The following is a 25,550-nucleotide window of genomic DNA, read 5'->3' on the forward strand; positions in this document are numbered from 1 at the left end:
TCACACGCCGGCAGTCCACGCAGGGAGCTGAGCTAGTCGCGTGAGATGAGGGACGAGGCTCTCGGGCTCCAGAAAAGGGCAGGCAGGGGTCAAACACACCTCCATATCTTAGGTCAGGGTGCCCACAAGCAGACCCGGAGATGGGAATTTATGTGCAAGAGATTTATTAAGGGAAAAGGAAAAGAAATGGCTGAGCCGGAGGAGAAAGAAGAACAGAGAAAGGGAAGAAGCCAAGCAAAGGTATGAGTTCAGGGTTCTCTGGAGCACAAACCACACCTCAGGGTCTGTTCTGCCTCCAGGCAGGGAGCTGGCCCTTCAGACTCCAGCCCTGGTTGCCCATCGACTGCAGGCTGCCCAGGAGGCAGTGGGATTTCCAGGCCACTGTAGTCCAGGGGAAGACCTCCTGGGACAGTCACTGATACAACAGTTAGAGACACAACACGTGGAGCTGGGTACCAGACATGCAAATCCCCCCCCCACCCCCCACCCCCCCCGTAAGGGGGATCTGAGGGGCTCTGGGCAAGCCCCATCCACTACAATCTATCTGAATCTTGAGGCTTCTAACTGTGCTGCTTCAGGAAAGTTGCTTGACCTCTCTGAGTCCCAGATCTACATCCGTGAAATAGGAATAAAGATTCTATTTCCTCTCTCACAGAGTTACCATGGGGATTCGATTCAATACAATGAGCGCGCCCGGTCTAAAATCAGCATGGCTGCTCTGGGATGCAGCGTCACACCAATTGAAATAAAATTACCACAAAAACACAGGAAGAGACAGAAATCCACTGAAGAGTCATGAGTAACTCACAAAGCCCTGCAAATGCTCTCCTGAGGACCAGCCCCCATCCTCCTCTGCCAATGAAGAGGATGTTTGGTACCAAGCCCTTGGGCTGTGACCACAGAGCCGGCCACAAACCCACCCACTTCTGCCCTGAAAACAAGCTCCTTGGAAAGAGTCGGGAGCTGTCCCCAAGCAAAGCCAACTACCCCACTGCACATCAAGCATCGGGGACCTGCGTCTCTGTTACCATCCAGAGGACAGCCCTGGCAAAGTTTGAGAGAGGGCGCCATCTGAAAGGGGGTTGCAGAGAAGTAGGTCCGGGGGCCTCTGCTGGACCTCTCTAATCTAGCTCCATTCTTCTAGCTCTCTGATCAAGTGGCTCTGCTCACACTTCAGCTCACCTTCCAGAAACCCAGCTCTATCGAGCAGACATGTAAAACCCGACAACTGAGTAGTCTTATCAAATTTTCACAGCTAAGTTGCTCAGTTGCATGGGAAATTGTTCGTGTCTGTAAACAGAAGAAGAAAGTGTCCGGCCAAGAGGCCTCAGGTGGGCTGGGGGAGCTGAAGGCAGTCCCCCAGGATGGCTGGGGAGTGCAGGCCCGGCTGAACTCCAAGTTGGGGTCTCCTTGAGTCCTCAAAGGGCCCAGCAGGTCTTGTCTTGACGAAACATCCAGGAAGCAAGGAGCAGCAGACATTAGCTGACTTCTCCGAGGTCCCTTAGGGGGCCCTGCACTTACAGACAGCAGGCAGAGTGCCTGAGCACAAGGCCCCACCGCTGAGCAGCCGGAGGAAATGGGGGAAGTCACGCACATAACCCGAGCCTCAGTTTACCTATTCCACCTAGCCAGAACAAGGACAGAAACCCGACACCTGGGGCCTCTCCTCAGTGCTTTCTTGAGCACCACTTCTCAGACAGAATTCTCCACTGCAGCTGCGTTTGAACACAGCTTCTACTCTGGACTGCTGAGCAGTCTGGCTTAGAGATCCGACCCTGACAGGGATGCCTTCCTTCCTGCCCAGGATGGCAGGCCCTCCTGGCCGTTACAGAGGTTCTCATGCTAAGCCTCCGAGTCAGCACGTGACCATCGGAAGCCGTAGCCCTGTTGCAATAAAACATTCTTGTGGTTGCTGGAAGAATTGTTTTTTTCCATTTCGGATATTAAAGGAGAAAGCTTAACATGTCTCATTTTCCTGGAAAGGCTCATTTAGATGAACTGTTTGTGTGTGGATGGTCCAGCTTCCACCCCAAACACACACAAAAAATCTACAAATTATACAGTTCTGTGAACAAAACGCTCAGCCACATTTTGACCCTTGGCATGGATTTTGACAACTATCACTCCCTTCGTATGAGATTTCTTCCTTCTGGTTATTAAAAAGAAAAAAAAATCCAGTATTTGTTTTAGCTCGGCTCCCTGGAAGTTAGAGAGGAGCTAGAGAACCCTCCTGGGGTTGGGGGCAGGAACCTGGGACAAAGGCATCGGGTGGAGGCAAGAGAGAGGGTTCCTTTCTCTCTTTTGGATCAAGATATGCTTATGGGATAAAACCTGAGGAAGCAGAATTTAGAAGTATCCTTGCTCAGGCCCAGCCAGGCAAAGAGAGCCAGCGGCCGAGGCCAGACTTACTCAGCACATGATCGGATGGCCCAAAACAGATCTCCCGGGATGGACTTGCCCTGGACGGTGCCCATCAGTGTGGAAATGAGGTCAGCCTCTGTCCAGCCAGAGTCCAAGTCCCAGGAAGCGGCGGCAACCCCATCACTGGCCAGCCAGCTGGAGGGGCCACAGCGCATCACACACAGAACCGCCGTGAAGATACACAGGTGTGCACGGACTTCTTCATGACTTTAGGATGTGGTCACGCTCACCATACCTGGTAAGCCCGTAAGGCCCCTGAGACGCAGGCAGTGGACCTTCTCACCACTTCTGTTTGGTCTCATAGGAAATGTCCAAGTTCAGAAAGTCTACTACTGTCTAGTCCCTTCTTCAGATAGAACATCCAAGTCTCGGTGGGCTTAATTGACCCATCCGCGGTTAGAAAAACCTCTAGATGGTCCAGGACTGGAATTCAGGGTTTCGAACTCTGAATACGGTCTTTCGCTCCATTTCGGGACACGTTGGGGAAAGACCCAGTCACAGACCATAAAACTCACAGACCACCAAAAATCCGTTACCCCCAGGTCAGGAACTCGGGAACAGACTCTGAGCACGTGTGTCCTGGAGAAGAGCCAAGAGCGTGGGTGTTTTCCTTTCTCCCTTTCCCGTGGCCATTGAGTTTCTCCTATGTGTAAAGATTCCCCTCCCCTTTGTCCAGCTCTGATAAAGTGAGGCACTGTTGCTTGTATTTTGGTGAAGTTCCAAATGCTGCGCTCACACGTCCCTCCCTCCGTTTGCACGTATTTCCCTTCCATGTCACCGCCACCCGTATGCAGGACCATAGGCACCACGTCAGGGAAGGCACCACGGGGAGGAGAGGGGGGGAAACGTCATCTTCTTCTAAACATACAAAAACTGACAATGTGAGAATTTTCTAGATAAAATTAGTCACGTGTATGCCACAAAATGAGTCGGCTAAGTTAGAAAGATTAATGTGGTGACTGAACACGCAGCAGCCTTAAGGACACAGGCCAGGCCCCCGTGCTGGTGTGGGCGGGTCACCAAAGCAGCGGCATCCTATGCACTGAGTGGGACTCAGACACGAACAGGAGCACATGACCAGGGTCTCAAGGAGATTTGCATGGAGGCAAGAAAACCCACCAAAGACAATACACAAGACTCAAGCTCAAAGCTAATGGAAACCCTAGCATTTTATCAAGCAGACATCTTCTCCCTTGGCAATTCTAAGGTAACAGACTGGGAGTCTCCTGGGAGGTCACGGGTGAATCAGAAAGAAGACTGATCAGAGAGAACGGAAGCAAGAGGTAGAGTGTGCGGGAGGAGACTGGAAGCACCAGAGCAGGGAAGACCCCTTCCCAAAACCAACATGGTGCAGCATGGCCTTGTCAACTAAAGGGAAAGACATCATGGGCATAAGGTCAGGTAGGGCACGCAGGGCTGCTCGGTGACATGCATCCCAGGGATGGGAATTTCCCACCCTTGATCCCAGATCCCCTCACTTCCTATCCGTGGGACCCTGGCTGAGCTCCAGACACCTCATCCATCTCCCAGAGTCCCTGTGCATATCGTGGGCTCACACAGGAAAGCACCCGCCATGCGTGGGTCCTGAGACACGACAGGCATCCCTGATCCTCACCATGACCCTGCACAGTGGAGTTGCTGGGGAAGCGCCTGACCTGGCTCCACGGCGCTCACATTCCTTCCGCTTTGCCACCAGCTGCTGATATGCTCTAGAGCAGCAACCCCTTTTGTCAGGTTAAATATGGTATGGAACCCTCGGGACACCTGGGTGGCTCAGGCGGTTAAGCGTCTGACTTCTGCTCAGGTCATGATCTCGTGGTTTGTGGGTTTGAGCTCTGCGTCAGGCTCTGTGCTGACAGCTCAGAGTCTGGAGCCTGCTTCCTCTGATTCTGTGTCTCCCTCTCTCTCTGCCCCTCCCCTGCTCTCTCTCTCTCTCTCTCTCTCAAAAATAAATGTTAAAATAAAGTGTTTTAAAACATGATATGGAACCCCGATGAGAAAACCCCTGTGAGCAGAGCTCCACTGGCTGAAATCAGAAGACTGAGCTCAGCCTCTCACTGAAGCCCTCCCCATCCCACATTCCGACCCCAGGCGGGGCAGGCACTCAGAGAGTCCAGGGCTCCACATGCCCAGCTTGGGAACTATGAATTTAAGATATAATTTTTCACAAAGGAATGGCTCCACCAAAAATGACCACGACTTCAATAACGTGTGTGGTTACTTTTCAGACACAACATTGTCAGGTAGGTTATACTGTCAGGTCCATCTTACAGACGGCAAGACTGAGGCTCAAAGCAGCTAATCAGCTCATCCAAGGACACACACGTGATGGGTGACAGGACCGGGATTCGGCCTCAGATGCCCGCACTGTGAATCTACTATTTATTCTCTCTGATGGCAAAATTCCTTATTAGCCGTCCTTAGCCTGAAGACAAAGCGGAGCTGAGACAACAGAGTGGCCCTTCTTCCAGGCTCCCCGACCCCTTCGCCTCCAACTGACGCCACCACCTGGTCTCCTTCAGCACTGGAGACTGGAACCCACAGGAGGCTGGCATACTAGGCACACAGAACCTCCCCGGGGGCCCTCGGCCCCAACCCAGGCAGAGGCCCTCGGGCTCCAGCTGCTAGTCTCCGCGGGGGCTCACCTCGCTCATCCAGCTCTCTGGGCACCCCTCCCTCCACCCACCCCAGAAAGCAGAGCCAGGCTGGAAATGCTCTCACCAGGCCATCCAACATAGTCAGCCGTTCCCAAGCTACTGCTCCGTTGGAGACAAATCTCCCCGACCTGGTCTGCATCATAAACATGCCTTTCCCAACCCAGGGCTTGGCCCAGGACTTAAGGATTCTGAGAAATGCCCCAGAATTTGGTTCTTGGAGGGTCCCAGCAAAAAGAGATATTGGGGAAGAAGCAGACTCATTTGCATACAGTGAAGGAAAGCCACTGGGTGGTAGGCGCCCACCCTGTGCTAGGTTCTGGGGATACAGAAAGGAAAAGACACGTCTCTCTCATGACCCAGTGAGTCTTTAGAGATCATTCAGTCCCTCTTATTCATTCAAGATAGGAGAAAACGGAGACCCAGAGATGACGGATTGACCTGAGATGTTCATATGATTCAAGCCAACAGGGGCCTTTCCTGAGACTTCTCAAGCTGGAGCTGGAGGAAAAGGCTGTGTAGCTGGGGCTTTCCAGCCAGGCTGGGACCACCACACAGTGAGGGAGACGCCTGGCACAGAACGCCAGGAGAGATCAAATCCGTGGCCACGTCAATGCTTTCCAATATGTCCCCTCTAACACTTAAACCAGAGGCAGCCGAGTTTCTGTCACTTGCCACCAGAGAGTTTGAATTATGAGACCTTGCTGTGCCCATCCCCCCACATCTGCCTCTGCTTTGTGACTCAACTGTCCTCTCTCTTGCCTGCCCAAGGCACCAGGCTTTCTCCCATGCTATAGGGGCCAATGTCCCCTCCTCCAACACCCATCTCTACCAGGCTCTCCAGAGCTGCTGGGTAGAGCCTCCCCAAATCTCAGTGCCCAGCCCCCATCACCCGGGGGCTGGGTGGCCAAGCTGAGTTAAGCTAGAAAGAACAGGAGAGTTCAGGAAGGAACATGTGTCTCAGCTAACAGGGCAGGGTAGACTGTGCTGGAATGGTGGAAGAAGCTGAATGCTGTCTGAACAGGGGCGTGGTGTGACTCCTTCCGAGAGATCAGAAATGCCACAGAAAGGACAATGAGGTAGAAGGGACTAAGAACCAGGAGGCAAGGCTCCAGGCTTCATTCTGTCATGACCAGTAAACTCAAGACCTCTGCCAGTCCCAGATCCCACATTCCAAAACATCATGGTCTCTTCTCCTGTCTGCCCGGATCCAATGGACGCCGGTCTTCCTTCCTCTGGCAAGCTCCTGCCAGCTCAGGATCCTGCCAGGATGCCCAATGCCCACAGCCTCATCTCCAGATCTAGTCTTGCTATGAGCCCAGCTGCAGCGGCCCTGAGCCGTCACTAAACTGAGCAGACCCCACCCTGCCTTCTCTGCATCAGGATTAGAGGTTAGGGAAGGGACATGAGAGCAGATTTCCTGCTGTCGCTTCCATCGGACCAGACTGAGACGAGATGAGATGGAAGGCGTGTGGTGGCAGCCATGGGCGCAGTGGGGGAAGCAGGACTGGCCACCAAACAGATTATTGTGGACGCATGCGGGTCTGGGCAAGCTATTTGCCAACGCGGCTTGCATCTCAGGCTGATGTTGGCAGAAGCCCAGGGTCTCGGCCTGCAAGACGCTGGGGAAGAACATCTACCAACCCTGTTCTCCTTAAAAGGAGAGCTCCTCCTCAAACAGGCACACAGGACACAGCCGTAGGGGTGGAGAACCAGCCAGCAGCTACCAACAAGCAGGACATAGCTTCCAGCCCAGGAGGAGTTTAGTGTTTCAAACCACACATCACAAATCATTTCCTCTGCACATTCCTTGGAAGTTTGGGGGCATTAACTTTCCATCTTATCTTTCCTAGGGTGGATGCCAGGAGCTGGCCCTAGTGATGTTTGCATTTGAACAACAGTGAGATTGGGTGTCAGCTGCCCCAGGGGCGCCGAGGAAGATGAAGAAATGGAGCAGGCTGTCTCCAGGCAAAGGAGGAGAGAAGGGCAGAATCCGGATGGTATGGAATGAACAGCAAGGGAGGGAAGCGGGAAGGGGAACTGGGATTTGCTACTGCTCTACCAAATTACAGCGTGCAAAGCTAGCTCCAGGTGGTGGGCTCCTGAGTGTCACCGCCAGGGTACAAACCTCAGTTGTGCCCTCTACTTACTGTGTGACCATGTGTGAATGGGCAAACTCTCTGAACTTGAGTTTGCCTCTCAGCAAAACAGTACCTACTTCCTGGGACTGTCAGGGGCACTGAATGAGATGACAAGCGACCCTTACCCCAGCACCTGGTACACAGCAAACACTCCATCCAATCCGGACACGATTATCATTCTGCCAGAACTTCTGTGAAATTTGGTTACAGGTAGGTGGCAAAGCCTGGGTTCTGGTCTTTCTGCTGATCTCAACAGATGGGTTTTGAATAGGCAGGCTTACCTGAGTCACAGATGACCCCTCTACCTTGACCTATGAAATCCAGAGCTCTAGAAAGGCAGACAAAAGTGCAGCATTAACATTTCACCTGCTATTGCCAAAGTGATAAATAATTAGAATATTACTTAAAGATATGCAGATATCTACGTTGGCTAACCTTAAACCATTGGAAATCAGTGTTAAATTTGTCCTAGTTTTTCCTCGGGCTTGCGTCTTCTGTAAAGGGGATCTGTGCCTGCGTTATATATATCATTTGAAAAAAAAAAGAAAAAGAAAAAGAAAAAGGTTCTGCTGCTTTAAAAAAGAAAAAAGTTTGAAATCCACTATCCTAAATAAGAGCACCTCCAGATACAGGTCTGCACCTCTGAGACCTACTTCAAGTCATTTGTCTCCGGAGGAGATGCCTCTTTGAGAGTCCTGAGCGTCCAGTGGGTTGAGACCAAACCCAGGGAATTATCGCTAAAGAAACCCAAGCCCCGCTTCGGATACGTGTTGGCGGTAAACACTGACCGTACGATGTAACTATTTCTTTTGTTTTAAGAGACACTCCTTTCCTACCACTGAGGCATTGCTGTCAATTTAACAAAGCCAAAATTGAGTTCATGGAGAGAAAAGGGCCTCTTCCACTTCAAGGACTACAACCTTTGAAAATGCATTTAAAAGAGAGTAAAGTTTTTTTTAGATGTGAATAGCCAGAGACCCAGCGAGGTGTAGGAAAGGTGACCCTGCCAGAGGGCCTTCCCGAGACAAGGTTCACTCAGGTCAGCCGGCAGTCTGTCGCAGGTAAGAGGCAAGGGTCACCCTCTGCCCTCCTCCGCCCTGGCCCTGGCACCCTGGAGCCCTGACAGGTGACAACTTACTTGCAGGACTAAGCAGCCCCCTCCTCGGGGGAGGGAGTGAGGAGGGGTTGGAGAGGCCAGTCGGTAAGAAGCTTAAGAAGAAACCTTCCTTAAGAAAATTACAATCTCCACGTAGGGGCTAGGCTTGCCATCCAGCCAGAGGGCTAACTTTTTTTTTTTTTTAAGGAACTTATTGGGGCACCCGGGTGGCTCAGTCAGTCGTGCATCCGACTCCGGCTCAGGTCATGATCTCATAGCTCATGAGTTCGAGCCCTGCGTCAGGCTCTGTGCTGACAGGTGAGAGCCTGGAGCCTGCTTTGGATTCTGTGTCTCCTTCGCTCTCTGCCCCTCCCCTGCTTGTGCTCTGTCTCTCTCTGTCTCTCAAAAATGAATAAATGTAAAAAAAAAATTTTTTTTTAAAGGAATTTGTTGGAAGGATACAGGGTCGCTCACTGAATCAAAGGCAAAAACCAAAATGTATTATGCCTTGGGAAGGACGGAACTAGGTGGCTCCTGGAAATGCTAACTGGTGGCTTATCTTTCTAGAATGTGGGGAGATGGAGGTGTCCTCCCTCACCTTCCCCTGCCCCAGCTTTGGGCAGAGTGATTGACAGGTTCTCCCAACCATATCAAAGGAAGAGGGTGTAATTCAATTCCCCCATGGGAAAAATCACACTTCGGTTTTGACAATTTATCGTTTATGTGTCTTTTTCTTGTGAGAAAATAGCTTTTAGTCAAACTCCCAAACCAGTGAGAAAAGTTGGGCACTCTATCAAAATAACAGCGGAGGGGGTGGAGGAGAAGGTTCTTTTTATCTCCTTCCATCTTAATACATACTCTGGATCAGATGCTGATTTATTTGGCACTAAGGGCTGCTGTTAATCAGTTATATGTCAGCAATCATTTCCAGCGACATTTAAATTATAAAGCGCGGTGGGATTAACTGCACTTTTGCAAATTACCTCTTTATAAAAGTATGAGTAAACCTGATGTGCACCCCGGGGGTGTCATCACCCCCTGTCTACATTTGCTGTGATTCTGGGGATTATGACAAGGCTTGGTTTGAGCTGATAAATTCGGTAGGATGTGTTTAACAAAGCATCTTGAGAGACCTGGGAGAGCCCAAGCCAGTTTCCAAAGTGACACCCAAAGACTTGTTAGGGTCACACCTAGCAGGAACCGCAGCTGAACTTGGGGACGGTGCCTGTCCTCCTGCCTAGCTGGTCCGGGCACGCAGCTGACCCTTTGCAGAGCACACACTGCTGAAGGCCTCCCTTGTCTGGAAGGTCTCCGGCCATCTGTCCCTTCAGTGAGGATTAGAAAGTTCAGAGCAGCAGGAAGGGGAATTATCAGTCCTTAGGGTCCCAACAGGCTCCAGGAATTGTTTTTGGTTTTTCTGGGACTTCCCTCTTGATTATATAAACATTACTAGAAAACAACAAAACAAAAATTAGGAAAATACTGAAGAAAATACTGAAGAATACTGAAGCAAATGCAAAAAATGAAATTACCCACAACCTTACAGCCCAGGACCACCAATAGCATTTTCAGACCCTGGCTTTAGGCTTCCCCTGAGGACACGGGGGAGGGCATGCTCATGTGTGTTCACCTATACTGTTGTCAGTGCTTTCCAGGAAACAAATAGGGAATAAATAACTAAACATATGTGGATAATTAGGGTCATAATATATGCCTATTTTCACATCCTGCATTTTTCACTTAACTGGATATTGTGTTTTCCCTGTGCCGTTCTAGTCTTCAAAAATAACATTTTGGGGCGCCTGGGTGGCTCAGTCTGTTAAGCATCTGACTCTTGGTTTTCGCTCATAATCTCACAGTTCGTGAGTTCAAGCCCTGCATCTGGCTCTGTGCTGACAGTGCAGAGCCTGCTTGGGTTTCTCTCTCTCCCTCTCTCTCTCTCTCTCTCTCTCTCTCTCTCTGCCCCTTCCCCACTTGTGCTTGCTCTCTCTCTCTCTCTCTCTCTCTCAGAATAAATAAATAAACATTTAAAAAGTTTAAATAACATTGTGATAACATGTGCTTTGGTTTTAAACGTGACGCAAGCCCTTGGTGAGGACCTCTGCGGCATACATCACGGTATGTGGCCCTGGTTAGCTCACCACTAGACCCTAATCATGGCTTACATCTTGTCCTTGTGTCTCCACTTCACTTTTTCCTGTTCCTGAGTCAATTTCCACGTGTGTGTGCATATTTCTGCATTTTTACTTCTGTGCATTTATACAACTTTTCATACTCCCATTTCCCCACATTACTCATGTGGTGAGTTTTTTCTTTTTTTTTTTTTAGTTTATTTCTTTTAAGAGAGAGTGCGTACGAGTGGGGGAGGGACAGAGAGAGAGAGGGAGGGAGGGAGGGAGGGAGGGAGGGAGGGAGAGAGAGAGAGAGAGAGAGAGAGAGAGAGAATCCCACGCAGGCTCCACACCATCAGTGCAGAGCCCCATGCAGGGCTAGAACTCACAATCTGTGAGATTATGGCCTGAGCCAAAACCAAGAGCCAGACGCTTAACCAACTGAGCCACCCAGGCACCTCTTAAATTCTGTTTTTAAACCTCACCTGAATGACAAACGAATATTACATTATACGGTGGTACCATATTTTGCCTTTCCAACACCCAATTCGGGGACACTGGGTTGTTTCTAATGTCTAATATGATAAATAGTGCCGGAAAGAACATCTTGTCCCATGAAACTTTATGTTCGTCTCTAATGTTTTCTGGAATCTTTGGGAAATTAATTAAAACTTTGGCTCAGTTCTATGTTAGGCTAAAAGGCTGTCACTGCTGCCCGCCCCCAGCCCACTTAGTGAATACTGAAATTCTCACTGAAGTGACAAGGGGTTTCTGTTTTGATAGGATGCTTCCAGTGACAGAGCACTCACTACCAACTGCTCACATTTGAGCATCACAAACAAGGTCCTTCCATCGATCAAAACAGAATTTAGTGCTACAAATCAGGGACATGGAGAACTAGTTAGTTCTTTCCCATGGGTTCTTCACATAGTCAGACATGTCTCTACCCCTTCCTCCTCCATTCTAATAAACTTGAGTCATTAGAGTTTCCTTCTGGGGGCACCTGGGTGGCTCAGTTTTTTGAGCATCTGACTCTTGACCTTGACTCGGGTCATGATCTCACAGTCGTGAGATCAAGCCCCATGTTGGGCTCTGCGCTGGACATGGAGCCTGCGTGGGATTCTCCCTCTCCCTCTGGCCCTCCCCCATTCTCCCTTTCTCAGAAAACAAGACAAAGAATTTAAGAGTTTTCTTCTTCTGAAGAAGGGGGGGGGAACCCCTCCCCATCATGGGCTCTTTCCTCTGGCTCCCCCCTGGTGCCTTCATCCCTCCTAGCCTTTGCAGGCATTCTGCAATTCATATGTATTTAGGAGAATAAGTCTTGAATGCACTCTAACTGATAAGGTGTAGATGTACCACAGCTACACCCTGGGGACAGCTGTAGCATCAGGGTTGAGCTCACCTACCACCTTTGCAGCCCGACCGTCCTGGTCCTTGGCCCTGCTCCAGCCCTCAGTGGCTGTGTGACTTTGGGCACGTTCCTGAATTTCTCTGGGCCACCTATGTTGTAGGAGGAATGAGGTGAGATGACACACGTGCAGAACTCACAGGGGGCAGCACAAGGTCTGCCCTAGGTGCTGCGTAGACCACCCCGGTGGTCGGATTCCAGCAGCGAATTCTCCACCTGGCAACTGCGAGACGACACAGAAGACACATGCCATTTAATGCCCCCCTTAGATCCTACAGGAACAAACTCTCTGGTCCCAGTGGGACGAAGCACCCAGGGTTTCGAGTGTGCCCACAGGTTGCCATATGGTGGGGAGGAGCGTGATGAGGAGCTCACCAGACAGTACCGGTGTGCTTGGACCTGTTTATCTGGAGCATCCCTGACAGGGACACAGGGGCTGTAAGTCAGACATGCCCAGTAAGTAGGAAGGCTTCAGGCATGGCTGGTTTCAGGTCACCTGCTCAGCTCTGCTGCTGAGATGCTGACCAGACACACACACACACACACACACACACACACACACACACACACACCCTTTTCAGCAGGCAACTCCCAGATCCAGGACCTCAAGACCTGGGATCAGCTCTGGAAATGGAACAAATAAAAGCCCAAAAACAAAAGAAAATAAAGAAGACAGGTCTTGGTTTAGCCTTCCGAAGTACATGGCATTCTGTATGCTGCTGTGATCTGGTCAGAAATGAAGATGTTTGCAGGCTGGTTACAATAAGATTTGGGGAAGGGAATGAAAGAATGGCTGGAATTACTCTGCAGCTCTGATGAGGAGACCTACTGCTCCCATCATCCCCAGTTCTGATCCAGCGGCACCTAAGAGCTGTACAAGAGGCAGCTTAGAGGGAGAACCGAGGGCCTGGGGCTTCCCTGTTCTCCAGGAAGCCCCCAGGCCCACAGCTCGGGTGACAAGGGGACGAGCAAGTCACTTGGAGGGTGGAGAGCTGCCTAAATTTCATTAACTCAGAGCCTCTGGATGGAGCTCGTAAGATGTCTGTGAATGAAGCGTTGAAATACCTTTCATTGTTTCAAGCACTGATGATCATTTTCTCTCCCTGCTGCATTTATAGTCATCACTGCTGCTAAGATGCCTGTTTCGTTACGGTCCGTGCCTCACCAGGGTAACTAGAGTCCAAGAGAGGCCTTGTGCTGCACGCCCCAGTACATCCAGTACATCCAGCACATCCCAGTACAATGTGCCTTTGCACGGCCATTCCTTCTGGGCAGAAGACCTGTCTCTGTCCTGTCCATTGTGTAAACTCCTATTCATCTTTTGAAACCCTTTTCAAAGGCGTTGAAACCGAGAAACCTGGGAGTCATCCGTTTCTGACAGCTCTCCTTCTGAGCCTACTCCCAGCTCCCACTGCCTCTACCTTGGGGATCGCTCCCCTCCCCTTCCACCCTCACTGCAATGCCGACAGGCCTCAGCACCTGTCCCCCAACACGGCCTGCCTCTAAGTACCAAGTACTGGACCAGGTATGTCACAAACACTTCATCCCTCAGCAGCCCTGTGGCACCCACCCGAGATACGGGCAAACTGCGAGTGTGCGGATCCACCACTAACTTGTTCCGCGACCTTGGGCAGTTTGCTCCCTCCCTCCTTGGCCTCAGTTTTCTCATGTATAAATGGGGAGCTTACATGACACTGTCTTTAAGACTGCTTATAGGTCTAAAACTGGATACTTCAGTTTCTTCCTTAAAAAAAGAAATCCCTGTAGTGGGCTGGTGTTTTCAGTTTTATATTTGGAACTGTGAACGTTTTAAGGGGAACATTGATCAAATGGACTCCATGATGCATGCCAACAGGGCCTTCAGAAAGCAGATTTGAACTAAACACAGAACCTCTTCGAGGGGCGTGTTGCAACTGAATTTACAAAATAATTTCCTAGGTCTGCACTCCTGAGCGATGAAAGGGCACAGGCCTTAGAAATAAGAAGACCCAGGTTGAAAACTGGCTCTGCCACCTATGATGACCACCTTCTTGAGTTTTCTGGGCCTCAGGCTCCCCCTGGAAAATGGAGATAAAGTAAACAACCGCAGAGGACTGCGGTGAGAAATGAAGCACATGGTGTTTGTAAAGTGCTTGGAGCAGCACTGGCCTGTGTAAGTAGCTGCAGTTATTACCATTATCATTGTCACTGTCACTTTTAGCAGAACGACAAGGTCAGGGGTCAGTGGGAGGGTGCCCCTGCCCACGCAAAGCCTCTTGGGTGATGAAACCACCTCCGCACAGACCACGAAAGGTATCTGCCAGCATGGGCAGACCTTAACACCAAAGGCCAGACCCACCTTGAGGCTTAAGTCAAGTAAGTCACCCAAGGCGCTCACCCACTTTTCAGAACCACAACTTGAAGGAATCGCCTGATCCTGGGGGCCGTCGATGGCCTTCCCTCCTTGAAGGTGTCCACACGGAGACAACACGACCCTCTCTGAAAAACAGGGAAAGGTCTCCACCCATGGTGGCCAGGCTGTGTCCTGAGCTACTGAGGCAGAAAAGCCCGGTGGGTGTGGGAAAGCAGGGCAGGTATTAGCTGTGCCGCACTGGGTGCCACAGAGGCTGGGCCACCACACGGAGACCGGGGCCCTGTACGAACTCAGAAGAGCACTTGCCCCAAGAGACAGAACGCAGTAGCAAGGTGAATTTCCACGTTACACATTATCTTCGAAACTCATCTCCTTAATTCGGAAGGATTGAAACTCAAATCTCCTTTTCCAGTGTCTCTGAGAGCCCTCGGACAGGGGTTCTTTCCTCAAAGGGGAGAAATAAAATTAAAACCTTGCCTTCTCCTGCCAAAGCCCATATTTTCTTCCATTCAGGAGCCCCGCTGACCATATTCCCCCAAATACCCTTAGAAAATCAAGTCGGCCGTGCCAGCAGGCAATGACAGACACCTGGCAGGTGAGGTCAAGGCTACTTCACCCGGGCACTTTGTGACCCAACCGGGTATCTCCATGTTTGGAAGAGCTTCTCTCCCTCTGCCCTTTTCTTAAAGACAATAACAGTAACAGCACAATCCAAACTTTGTTTTGTTGGAGGTCAGTCTGTTTACTGAACAAAGGTCTAGGTTTGGGAATACCTGGGCACTGTGGATAAAGAAGGATGTGGAGTTCTGTGGGCTTTTTTTTATTTACTTGTTTAGACAGAGAGAGAGAGAGAGAGAGAGAGAGAGAGAGAGAGAGCTCAAAAGGGGAGGGGCTGAAAGAGAGGGAGAGAGAGAACCCCAAGCAGGCTCCGAGATATCAGCACAGAGCCTGACTCAGGGCGTGAACTCATGAACCGTGAGATCATGAGCTGAGCCAAAATCAAGAATCAGACACTTAACTGAATGAGTCACCCAGGTGCCCCTGGAGTTTTTGGTTTTTTAAAGTCTTGGGAGCTTTGCTACCAGGCCAGGGGGCTCACAGCACCAGGATCACGTCAGAATCACCTGGGCAGTCTTAAGAAATACCAATGCCTGACTCCATGCCAGGCAATGAAATTGGAATCTCTGGGCATGTGATGGAGGGCAGATAAATCAACCAAACCCGGCTCTCCTGATATCAGGTGACAGGAACAGCCTTCCCCACCCATATAATGGGGGAAGCAATGTGCCAATCTCATAGGGCCATTGCAAAGGTTAAATAAGTCAGCTCGTGGGAAATGCTTAATAGCATGCGCCCAGCTCTTCCCAAGACCGTGAGGGGGATGAGTGCTAATACTGGGCTGTGTGCAACACCTTGACATCATCGCATAGGTGGGAAGCTCTCTAGAGCTCAGTAGTGTAAAGCGGGAGCCCATGCCTGAGTCCCAGTGTCCTCACCTGTGAAATGGGGTAATGACCCCCAGAAAGTCATTCCGAAGATTAGGTGACACGAGTTATGGAAAGTTTAAGACACGCACGGCCCAGTGCACACCAACACACGTTGGCTCTCACTGTTGCAAAAGGTGATGTACCACCTGGAAGTGCCCCATTATGGAGACGCTGGGTTGAGGGACTGGCCAAAGGTCACCAACTGAGAAACAGAACACCCAAGATTTGAACCTCAGACTGTCTTTTCTCCAAAGTCCACATTTCCCCTCCTTGTCAATCTCCGCTCTTACAGTGGGTTGGTCGCTTCTTGCACAAGAGCTTCAGCCCTCAGGCTGGCATTCGAGGCCTTTGAGGTTGGGCTCCAACCAGCCTTCCCAATCCTACCTGCACTCACATCCGCTGTTCCTGGAATGTGCACTGCGCACCGTCGCCCCGGGGCTTCAAGTCCTACTTCTGTGCATGCTTCTTCCAGAGCCTGGTCCAGACGCCTGCCCCCCAGTGATCTGCCTGCTAGCATGTGCTTCTCCCTCTGCTGAGGTCCCCTGTCAATTATTTTAGTGTTTCGGATACACTGCATGTCACTTACAGGCATATCTGTCCTGCTGGACTGTGGGCTCTCAGGACTGGAACTTGTCCTTATTTCTGTTCTGGCCACTGCCTCCAGTAATCCAACCTAATGCCTTCGGTTTTCAAATGGGGGTTGAGGGAAACATGTTGTCATAAATTGACCCATCTGATTCACAAGAGATGTCACAGACATACTTAACACTATTAATTTTCCGTGAGGTTTGGCTGTGAGGCGTTTGGCAAACTGTCCATGATGAGTATTTGACAGCCAGTCATGCTGGGAATTCGGGGCGGCAGATGGGTGTGGTTGGCAGCATATGGCTGAGTGTAGGTTCGGTGTTTATGCATTTTTACAAACTATGACTTTATATTTAAGCGTAAAGAAGGGAAAGAATTCAAAATTAAGTTGTGCATTTTGAGGAGTTGTGTTCATGCTTTTAAATGAGAAGCAAGTTTAGGGATACAGACAGGATCGCTCTCTGGGACCATCATGGAGGGGAAAAGCTTTGAACGTTCTTGCCCTAGAATGACCTCTGGTGCTGATAAGGGGCCTACCTGATTGACTGAGTTCCTATATTTTCTGGATTCATTTGACAGACAGGTTCTAAACTCTTGCCAATAAGGAACACATTGCCCCATAGGATCTGGGCTTTGGGGGGAAAAGATTAGATTCCATTTGTTTTACAGAAATACATCCAGACCTCAGCTACCTTGTAACTCCAAGAGGGATTATTAAATCTTGGCTTTTGGAGATCAGCCTATCCAACAACTGCCTTGTTCTATGGATTGGGAGAGTGAGCCCAGGAAGGGCAGTGACTTACCCAAGGTCACTACCCAAGGTGGGTAGAGCTGGGGCAAGGATCCTCTTCTTTTAGTTCAGGGACCACCTCCCTGCACACACTGTGCTGTGTAACTGAATGTAGGCATGGCTGGGGTTGGGAAAGACCCTGAGCCATCTTGGGAGGAGCGGTTTGGATCCAGAGCCACATGAACCCTTTGTCCCATCTCTCCTGGGTCAAGCAGGTCAGAGCTGGAGGGGCATTGGAGAATGTCTAGCCCTGTGTGTGTGTTCCCAGGCTGGAAGGAGGAGGCAGTGAGCCAGGAGCAAGAAAATCCCAAGCCCAATAATGTTGAAGGTGCTAATGACATTTTGGGGGAAGGGCCTTTGGGAAGTAATTAGGGTCAGACGAGGTCACAAGGTAGGATCCTCAGGATGAGAGCCACGCCTGGATAAAAAGAGGAGGAGACATGGAATGTTGCTCAATGCTCTCTACCACATGAGGACACAACAGGAAGACGGCCATCTGCAGGCCAAGAAAAGTGCTCTCTCCAGGTCCTTGATCTGCTAGGGCCCTGATTTTGGACTTCCAGCTGCCAGAACTGTGAGCAGTCAATATTTGCTATTTAAGCCACCCAGGATATGGTAACTTGTTATGGAAGCCTGAGCTGAAACACTAATCTCATACAACCTCTTCATTTTATAAATGAATAGACTGAAGCCAGACAGGGCAAGTGACTTTTTCAAAGCCACACAAGACCCAGGACATTCAGCCAAACCACACGTTTGTCTTTCTGCCCCACACCCTTGCTAAAGGGTCAGAAAATTCTCCACCCTTATGGGTACATCCAGAAAAGGCTAGAACCATTCCACACATCCTCTGAGGCGTTAGAATGCTCAAGTCAGGAGGACTTGAAAGATTTCCTGTTTTTAAAAAACTCAAATCGAAAAGTGCTGTCATTTTCCTTAAATACATTCTTTTGAATAAAACATCTATTCTTGATGCCAGCAGCAGGCTTCGAAACATGTTCAAGATGACATGATTGATAACAAGAAGGCTTTTTCAAGATGTTTCTAATTTCATCTTCCTGGTTAAAGAATGCGAACTTTCTCACATGATGTATGGTCTAATAAGAAGGTGTGCTTGAACCAAAGTTATTTATTTATGCTTCCATCTTTGACAGATGAATATTAACTACTGAGAAAATTGTAAAGCCAATTAGTAAAAGCTGAATAACGTCCATATGAGAATGTGAGCACAGAAACACCGGTTACTTGGCTTCCAAATGCGGAGCCACAGACATTCCCTGCCTTCCTCTGGGAGGCAGTAGCCCTGCAGGGCACGGTGGCCCCTCCCCCCCCCCCCCCAGTGCCCTTGGGTTGGCCTTGATGACGCCCAGTCCGAGAGCTCATTCTGGGATGCACAAGGGAGGGGCACCCGTGCCGCTGAATTTCCTCCACGCAGGAGCTGCAGAAAAATCACACTGCTCAGCCACTGACCCCCAGCACCGCAGGCAGATGAGCGAGAACAAAGAGAAGCTCCAGAGATGAGCTCTGCTCTTCTCTGCCTCCGGGAGGGAGTCTGCAGTGGGGTAAATGGGGGTCACAAGCTGTCTCACCCACTCATCTCCTCCTAGTCTGGTCTGGTCTGCTCTTCACGAAGAGCTTGCTCACAGGAGCTGGGCGTGCTACAAGTATTTACTGAGCACCCACGATGTGCCAGGCACCAGAAACTCAAAACAGACACAGTCCCTGCTCTCATGGGGCTTCCAGTCCAGAAGGCAGTGAGACAGCAGTATTGCAATATCCCGGGGATCCCGTGAGAAAGCTCTGAGGCAGGCGGGGACAGGGTCGTTCCGCACCCCCTTGCACAGCCCTCTCATGGCTGAAGCTGAGAAAGGGAGGGGGAGGGGCTGACAGCAGCTTCCAACATTAACAAAAGGTTAATTTATCCAACACGTGCTGCAAATGTTGTGTTGGGCTTCCAGAAGTGCAGAACAAACAACCTGAGATTTCACTTGAAGGCTGTAAATTATTCTTTCCCCCAGCACCCTGGGCACCAATCTGTCATCCTGCGTTTCCTCGGTCCATTGCTAATTTTTAATAATTTCTTGACAACTGCTTGCTCCGTATTAACATCACAATACCACGTTGCAGTTCAAGAAAGCAGTGTAGCAGGACACCCCCCCCTTCAGTCATCCCCTCAATGCCCCGCCTATTTAGCCAATGATCAGATCTGCCCAGAGACTGACCTGCATGCTTTTTTCCATTACAAGCACCCTGTCTTTAAAGGAAAAGGCCTTTCTCCAACCTGAACCACCAGTGGTAATTAAAAACCCAGCAGAGCTACCATTTGGCTCCGTCCCCTGACTCTCCTTGTCTTGTCTGGGGCCCTCACTAAAGTATGGGAATGAATTTTCCATTAAGGATCCCTTGCCTGCTTGATGAGTCCCAGATGATACAGTGGACTCTGCAAGAAGGAACAGAGATCAGACCTAGGGTTGTAGACTCCTAGCCTATCTGAACGGAGAGGAACCTTGGGGCTATTCCCATCCTAACCCTTGATTTTTTTTTTTCCCTTGTCCAGAGAAGGACAGTGCCTCCATCCACAGAGGAATGTCACACACACAAGAATGTCAGGCCTGGGGCAGGAACACCGCTCTTGGCCATTACTAGATCACTCTGACCAAAGCACACTGCTACTCCCCATTCAGCCGTGTCCACCTCCTCGCCCCAATTCATCTTCCTGGGATTTGACACCCTAAATAAACTACATGAAATTCCCAGCAGCTCATTAAGAATCCAGTCCCATGTGTGTGATGGAAAACACTAGCAATTGTGAACAAGGCGTTTGCACGTTTGATTATGTATAGCAGTTTCTAAGCCCCCTCTGGACTAAAATCTCTGGTGTTCCAGAGGAGAGTACATGGAATTTCAATTTCTCCCTGGGCTTAAGTACAGAATGTGCAAAGTCACAAACTGCTTTTCATGGCCAAATTGATTAGCTTCTCTACATCCTCACCTAAGGAAATGCAAGGGGTCCAAGCGCTCAGTTTCAGCACAGAATCTATCCTTAAGTTAAATGCAAACGTTGTTCGTCATTACTCAGCTGGCTCTTCTTTGAGAGGAATTTCATTGTAATACGATTGGACAAACCCGTGGAATAATATTAAAACCATAAACTATATAGAAGTACATATGATGGCAGGCAGAGGGGATAAGTCAGGAACTCTGAAAAGTTATTATCATGCTCCAAATTGAGTGTCACAGCATCTAACTACAACTCATAATGTTAACTCTCAGACTCTTTAGACATCTTTATTTCTTGTCGGGGAAGTTATCATTTGTCATGTTGGACCGCCTGAGTATCCATTTTATATCAAAGACAACAAAAATATGTAATTTTATATGTTCCTGTACCCATCATTTTAGCACAAAAGGACTTTATACTCAAATTAATACACTTGTGCAGAATGCTAGTTTTGAAAACCATAGCACAGCAGTAAATGAAGAACATTACATGACACATGCAACTCCTTCTGCCATTTTTTTTAGATAAGACAGAAGGAGAGGAAAAGGGAGTGTGTATCATTATAAGTCACTTCCTAAAGTGTAGAAATCTCCTTTTCATCACTGTCATTTGGTGATCAGCTTCATTAACATGTAATTATCTGTTAGTGGGAGGTGAGACTTTTTTTTTTCTGTCATGGAATTTGCAAAGAAATATACCAGCCCCACCCAAGTTCCTGGTGCCCTGCGCGTCTTCTGGATTTGGGCTTTGGTGGTGCATCAGGACCAGAGAAATGAGGTAATGAGGAAATAAGACAGAGAAAGACAAATACTGTATGTTGTCACCCACATGTGGAATCTTAAAAAGCCGAACTCATAGAAACAGAGACTAGAATGGTGGTTTCCAGGGGCTGCAGAGTTGGGGGAAGTGGGGAGATGTCAGTCCAAAGGTACAAACTTCAGTTATAAGATGAGTCGGTTCTGGGGATCTATCATACAGCATAATGATTAGAGTTCGCAATACTGTATTGTACACTTGAAAGCTTCTAAGAGAGTAGCTTTTAAATGCTTTCATCACAAAAAGAAATGGTAATTATGTGAGGTGATGGAGGTGTTAACTAACCCTATTGTGGTGATGATTTCACAACATAAACATGTATCAAATCATTATGTACACCTTAAATTTACACCACGTTGCATGCCAATTATATCTCGGTAAAGCTGGGGGGGGTAGCTTGTTTTTTTAAGAATATACAGAGGTGAGAGTCACATGACAAGGCTAAGTGAAGAAATGAGGTCGAGATAGGCACTGACCTTAGAGAACTTACTTCTACTAGTTCCACCACAGTCCTATAACTTGTGGTAGCTTACCTAACACCTTCCTGAGCCTCTTATTCCTCATTTGTAAACCCAGGATAATCATATCACCTCCTTCATAGCAGTGCAGAAGTAAATGACTGGAAAACCTTCATCGACAGCCGGGATCATAGTAAGTGCTCAATAAATGTTAGCTGTTCATCTCTTGCTAACACCTGAGAAATTCTTTTCTTATGTCTCTTAATCTCTCTTTAATACCTTCTCCTTTTGCCTTCCAAGCATGAAAGTACCCGAATTTCATGAAATTGTTGGGTCGAAATCTATATGCCTTGTTGATTTCACTAACGGTTCCAAATTGCCCCTTCAAAAACACTAGCATATTTTGCATTTGGCATTCACACGATGCTGACAAGAGAAACCAATAAGTAATTTCAAGACCATGAGAAAGTTACTAAGTGTGTAGAAGCTTCTGAGGTGTATTTATTTTCGATCAAAGAAAATAGTCATCTTGATAGCTAAGAGAGGTATTTCTGTATAAATGGAAATAAACTATTCTTGCTCACATAACTCAAAAACATAGAATAAATGGGGTGACAATGCCAATGCCCCCCCCACCTCTCTCCATTCACTCCTTTGTCCTGACCTTGCCTATATCTCCCTGAAAAACTAAAGGCATTAACCAAGCTCATGAATCATCCCTTACCATCCCCTTGAGCTGGTCCCACCTCCCCTCCCTCCCTCATTTCACAGCTCAAAAGAGGCTCTCAACTTCCCACAGACCAGTCACTCCATGTGTGTCTGGACTCTAGCCTCTAATCTGTCTTCAAATTTTCACACGTCCAATCTTCGCTCCCTGGATCATCCATTCTGCACCACCCACCACCGCCTCACCCCCTGAGCGTTCCCATCAGGGCAAAAGCACGCTCCTAAGTCTCCCATCTGGGGACAAGAACGCTGTCTCCTGACCCCAGGCTCCCACCTGCTTCACTCAGGAGATGTCCTCATGTCAGTTCCACTCCTATTGCTTGTCTGTCAGCAACTCCCTCCACTGGGGCTTCTGCGCCCACCCCTCCACGGAAACTGCCCCCTCTGAAGTCACCCGGACCTCCTCCCCTCCACTCAGATCTGAGAGCTGGCATGCCCTGGGGTCCCACCTTCTCTCCCTATTCCCTCAGCACGTACCACACCTGAGCAAGCAGACCCAATGGCTTCAACTACAAGCACCTGCTATGCTGCATGGTGGCCTTTTCTGGTCACTGGAGCATGCTCAGCTCACACAGGAGACCAGAAGCCCCGGGGAGTTAGCACTTCCTCGAAGCAGCCCTTCACCCATGACTGCCAGGATCCAGGGGATAAATAGCCCAGCTCCCTCACCTTTTGTGGGGGATAACCTTGAGGCATATTTTACAGTATCTACTAGAATTCCCAGGCTAGGTTGAGCCACAGTGTGATTGATTATTCGTCAGAGGTTGCTATGGACTGAATTGTGCCCTCCCAAAATTCCTATGCCAAAGCCCTAATCCTCTCTCACTCTCTTTCACTCTCCCCAGCCCCCACTAGGTGAGGCCACAGCAAGGAGATAGTCATCTGCAACACAGGAAGAGGAGCTCCACCATAACCTGCTCATGCTGGCCCCTTGATCTCAGGTGTCCAGCCCCCAGAACTACGAGAAATAAATGACTGATGAGCAAGCTTCCCCCTCCCCGCCCCTGCCATCTGTGGCATTTTATTATGGGAGCCTGGACTCATACAGGCGTTATATGATTAGAACTGACAGACACCGAAGCCGGCTGATTCAAGGGCGAGGTCCAGGCTGGAGATACAAACCCAGGAGGCCTCAGCACGCGGACAAGTTAGTACAACAAAAGGGGGGTAATATACTTCCTACCTCACAGGTGGCTGTGAGGACTGAAATAGATACTTCACATGGCCTGCTTAGCACTGTGGTAGGGCACGTATGAAAGCTTGGTAAATGGGACTGTTAACCTGCAGAAGATCACACAAGGATATGCTCTTGGAATCACAGAATTTTGGATAGATTCTCTAGCTCAAAAACCTTAATTTGTAGCTAGGGAGACTAAGCTAAGCCAAGATTATTGACTTGCCTGGCATTTTTCTACCATTAACGATTGTTTTTTTTAAGATTTACAGACCCAGCCATAAAGGAGGAAGGTGAAGTTTAACCGTACCTTGATATTCAATTAGACAGAAGGGTACCAATAAACCTTGGAAATGCCAACGCCAAAGAGCACTCTTTAGTCCTGATTTTGTGACTCCTTCTTCATCCAATGCTGCTGGCCAGTCTCCTAATTTGGTTTCCATGAAATGATTCTCTCTCGATTTCCTGAAGAGAAAGAGAGGGAAAGAGGAAACATTAAAAGGCAAAAGGGAAAGTGACTGGGGTTGCATCCCCTGGAAGCAGAGCCCATGACAGGATTGTAGGGTCCTGAGTCAGTGAAGGAAGCAGCACGGGGCAGGGCGGGTACCAAGAAGGATGTGACCTCAAGTGGAGACGAGCCTCGTCTCCCGGGCAGCTCCAGAGCAGGAACTGCACCAGAAGTGGGTCCCACCTGGCGGAAGGAGAGCAGCTGCGCGTGCTCGCATTGGTCAGTCAATGGAATGGGCAGTCAGGGCAGCGAGGGCGCATTCCAGGGTGGGTTGTTCACAGGCAGCCCCTGTCTCACTGAGGGCAATTCTGCAAGAAGGGGGCAGCTGTGAATTAGCCCCCAACACTCACAGCAGCGAGAAGGTGGGTGCACCTGCTCCCCAGAAAGGGGATCTGGGTAGAGACCCCATTATGCCCACCACGGAGACAGGGAGGGCAGAAGCGAGGACCGCTGTATTCACCGATCATCGGAGAAGTGCCCTAGAGGCTTCATTCTCATGACTGCCATCTTCCTAAAAACCCAACAAGGTCAGTGGGTAGGCATTACTAATTCCAGCTTATTGATGAGGAAAAAGGGAGCGTTTGTCCAAAATTTCGAAGGAACAATGAAGTGACCCCCCCACCCCCAGAAAACAACCAACCAATGTGAGAAAGTGTCAAATTATTCACTTTTAAAGACCAGCCCAGAAGGACCTCAAAACCTCAATTCTAGGATTAGGGAGAAGGCTTCAGACATCGATTTCCTATACTGCTTAAATTTTCCAGGCCCCAAGTTCCAAGTCTATCAAATGGGCATGGCATTAATGGACTGTGGTAGGCTGAGTAATCGTCTCCAAAGATTCCTACAGCCTACTTTTGGGAACCTGTGAATGTTACCTTACATGGCACAGGGGATTTTACAGATGTGATTAAAGTAAGGGTCTTGAGGTGGAAATTATCCTGGATTATCTGGTGAATTCTAAATGTAGTCACAAATGTCCTTAGAGAGAGAAGCAGAGAGAGACTGGCAACAGAAAAGAAGAAGGCCATGTGACAACAGAAGCAGATTCAGAGAAAGAAGATGCCAAGCCTCTGGCTTTGAAGATGAAGAAGGGGCCCACGAGCCAAGGAATATTCTAGAAGCAACAAACGTAAGGAAATGGGACTCTCCTGGAGCCTCCAGAAGGAACTAGCCAATACTTTTATTTTAGCCCCGTAAGACTCTCTTTGAACTTCTGACTTCCAGAATTGAGAATAAATCTGAATTATTCCAAGCCACTGAGTCTGTGATCATCTGTAACAGCAGCAAGAAGAAAACAAATACACTGGATGTCAGTTCACTCTTAGGAAAATCATGCACCTGGCTCACAGACTAGTGCTCTCAAGGCCTGGAGCAGGGCCAGGGGGAGACAGGGAAAGGGGTTGTAGATCCAGTTCCCCTGATCCACAGCTGCTGGACTCCCCTGCCTCGCTTGGGGGCTCCCTGGGTGTTCCCACTGCACAGCCTCCCCTCAGCCAGGAGCCGGGCAGGAGAAGGACTTTAGGGCACGTCTGCTGACTGACTGAGTTCTGGGTGTTTGCAGCTCAGGCGGCCTGGGCACGAATAAGGCCAGGTTCGAGCTGGACCAGCAGCAGGAGTTGTGCACCTACAGAAAGGCGTGCAGGCCTGCAGAATGAGTGAGCGCAGCCCCGATGAACAAGGCCAGCAACACTCAGGCTCCCTCAGGGCCCTCAGAGACCCAGCTGAGAGCAGGACACGGAGCCAGAGCTGAAGGAGGGGAACTGTCCACCCACCTCTGCCACCGATGTGCCCTGTGACTTCAGACAAGTCTCCCCCGACCCT

At 49.4% G+C, this 25,550-nt stretch overlaps 1 long non-coding RNA gene across 1 annotated transcript; it reads left to right on the forward strand.

Moving 5' to 3' along the window:
* Positions 1-7,086: 7,086 nt before the first annotated feature.
* Positions 7,087-24,985, forward strand: LOC121045401 (uncharacterized). Its single transcript, XR_005797740.1, has 3 exons — positions 7,087-7,426; positions 13,770-13,983; positions 22,893-24,985. It is a non-coding gene; the product is annotated as an uncharacterized LOC121045401 (long non-coding RNA).
* Positions 24,986-25,550: the final 565 nt, after the last annotated feature.

Source organism: Herpailurus yagouaroundi, unplaced genomic scaffold, assembly GCF_014898765.1.
Source record: "Herpailurus yagouaroundi ecotype Mexico unplaced genomic scaffold, PumYag 190, whole genome shotgun sequence".
Classification (NCBI taxonomy): Eukaryota; Metazoa; Chordata; class Mammalia; order Carnivora; family Felidae; genus Herpailurus; species Herpailurus yagouaroundi.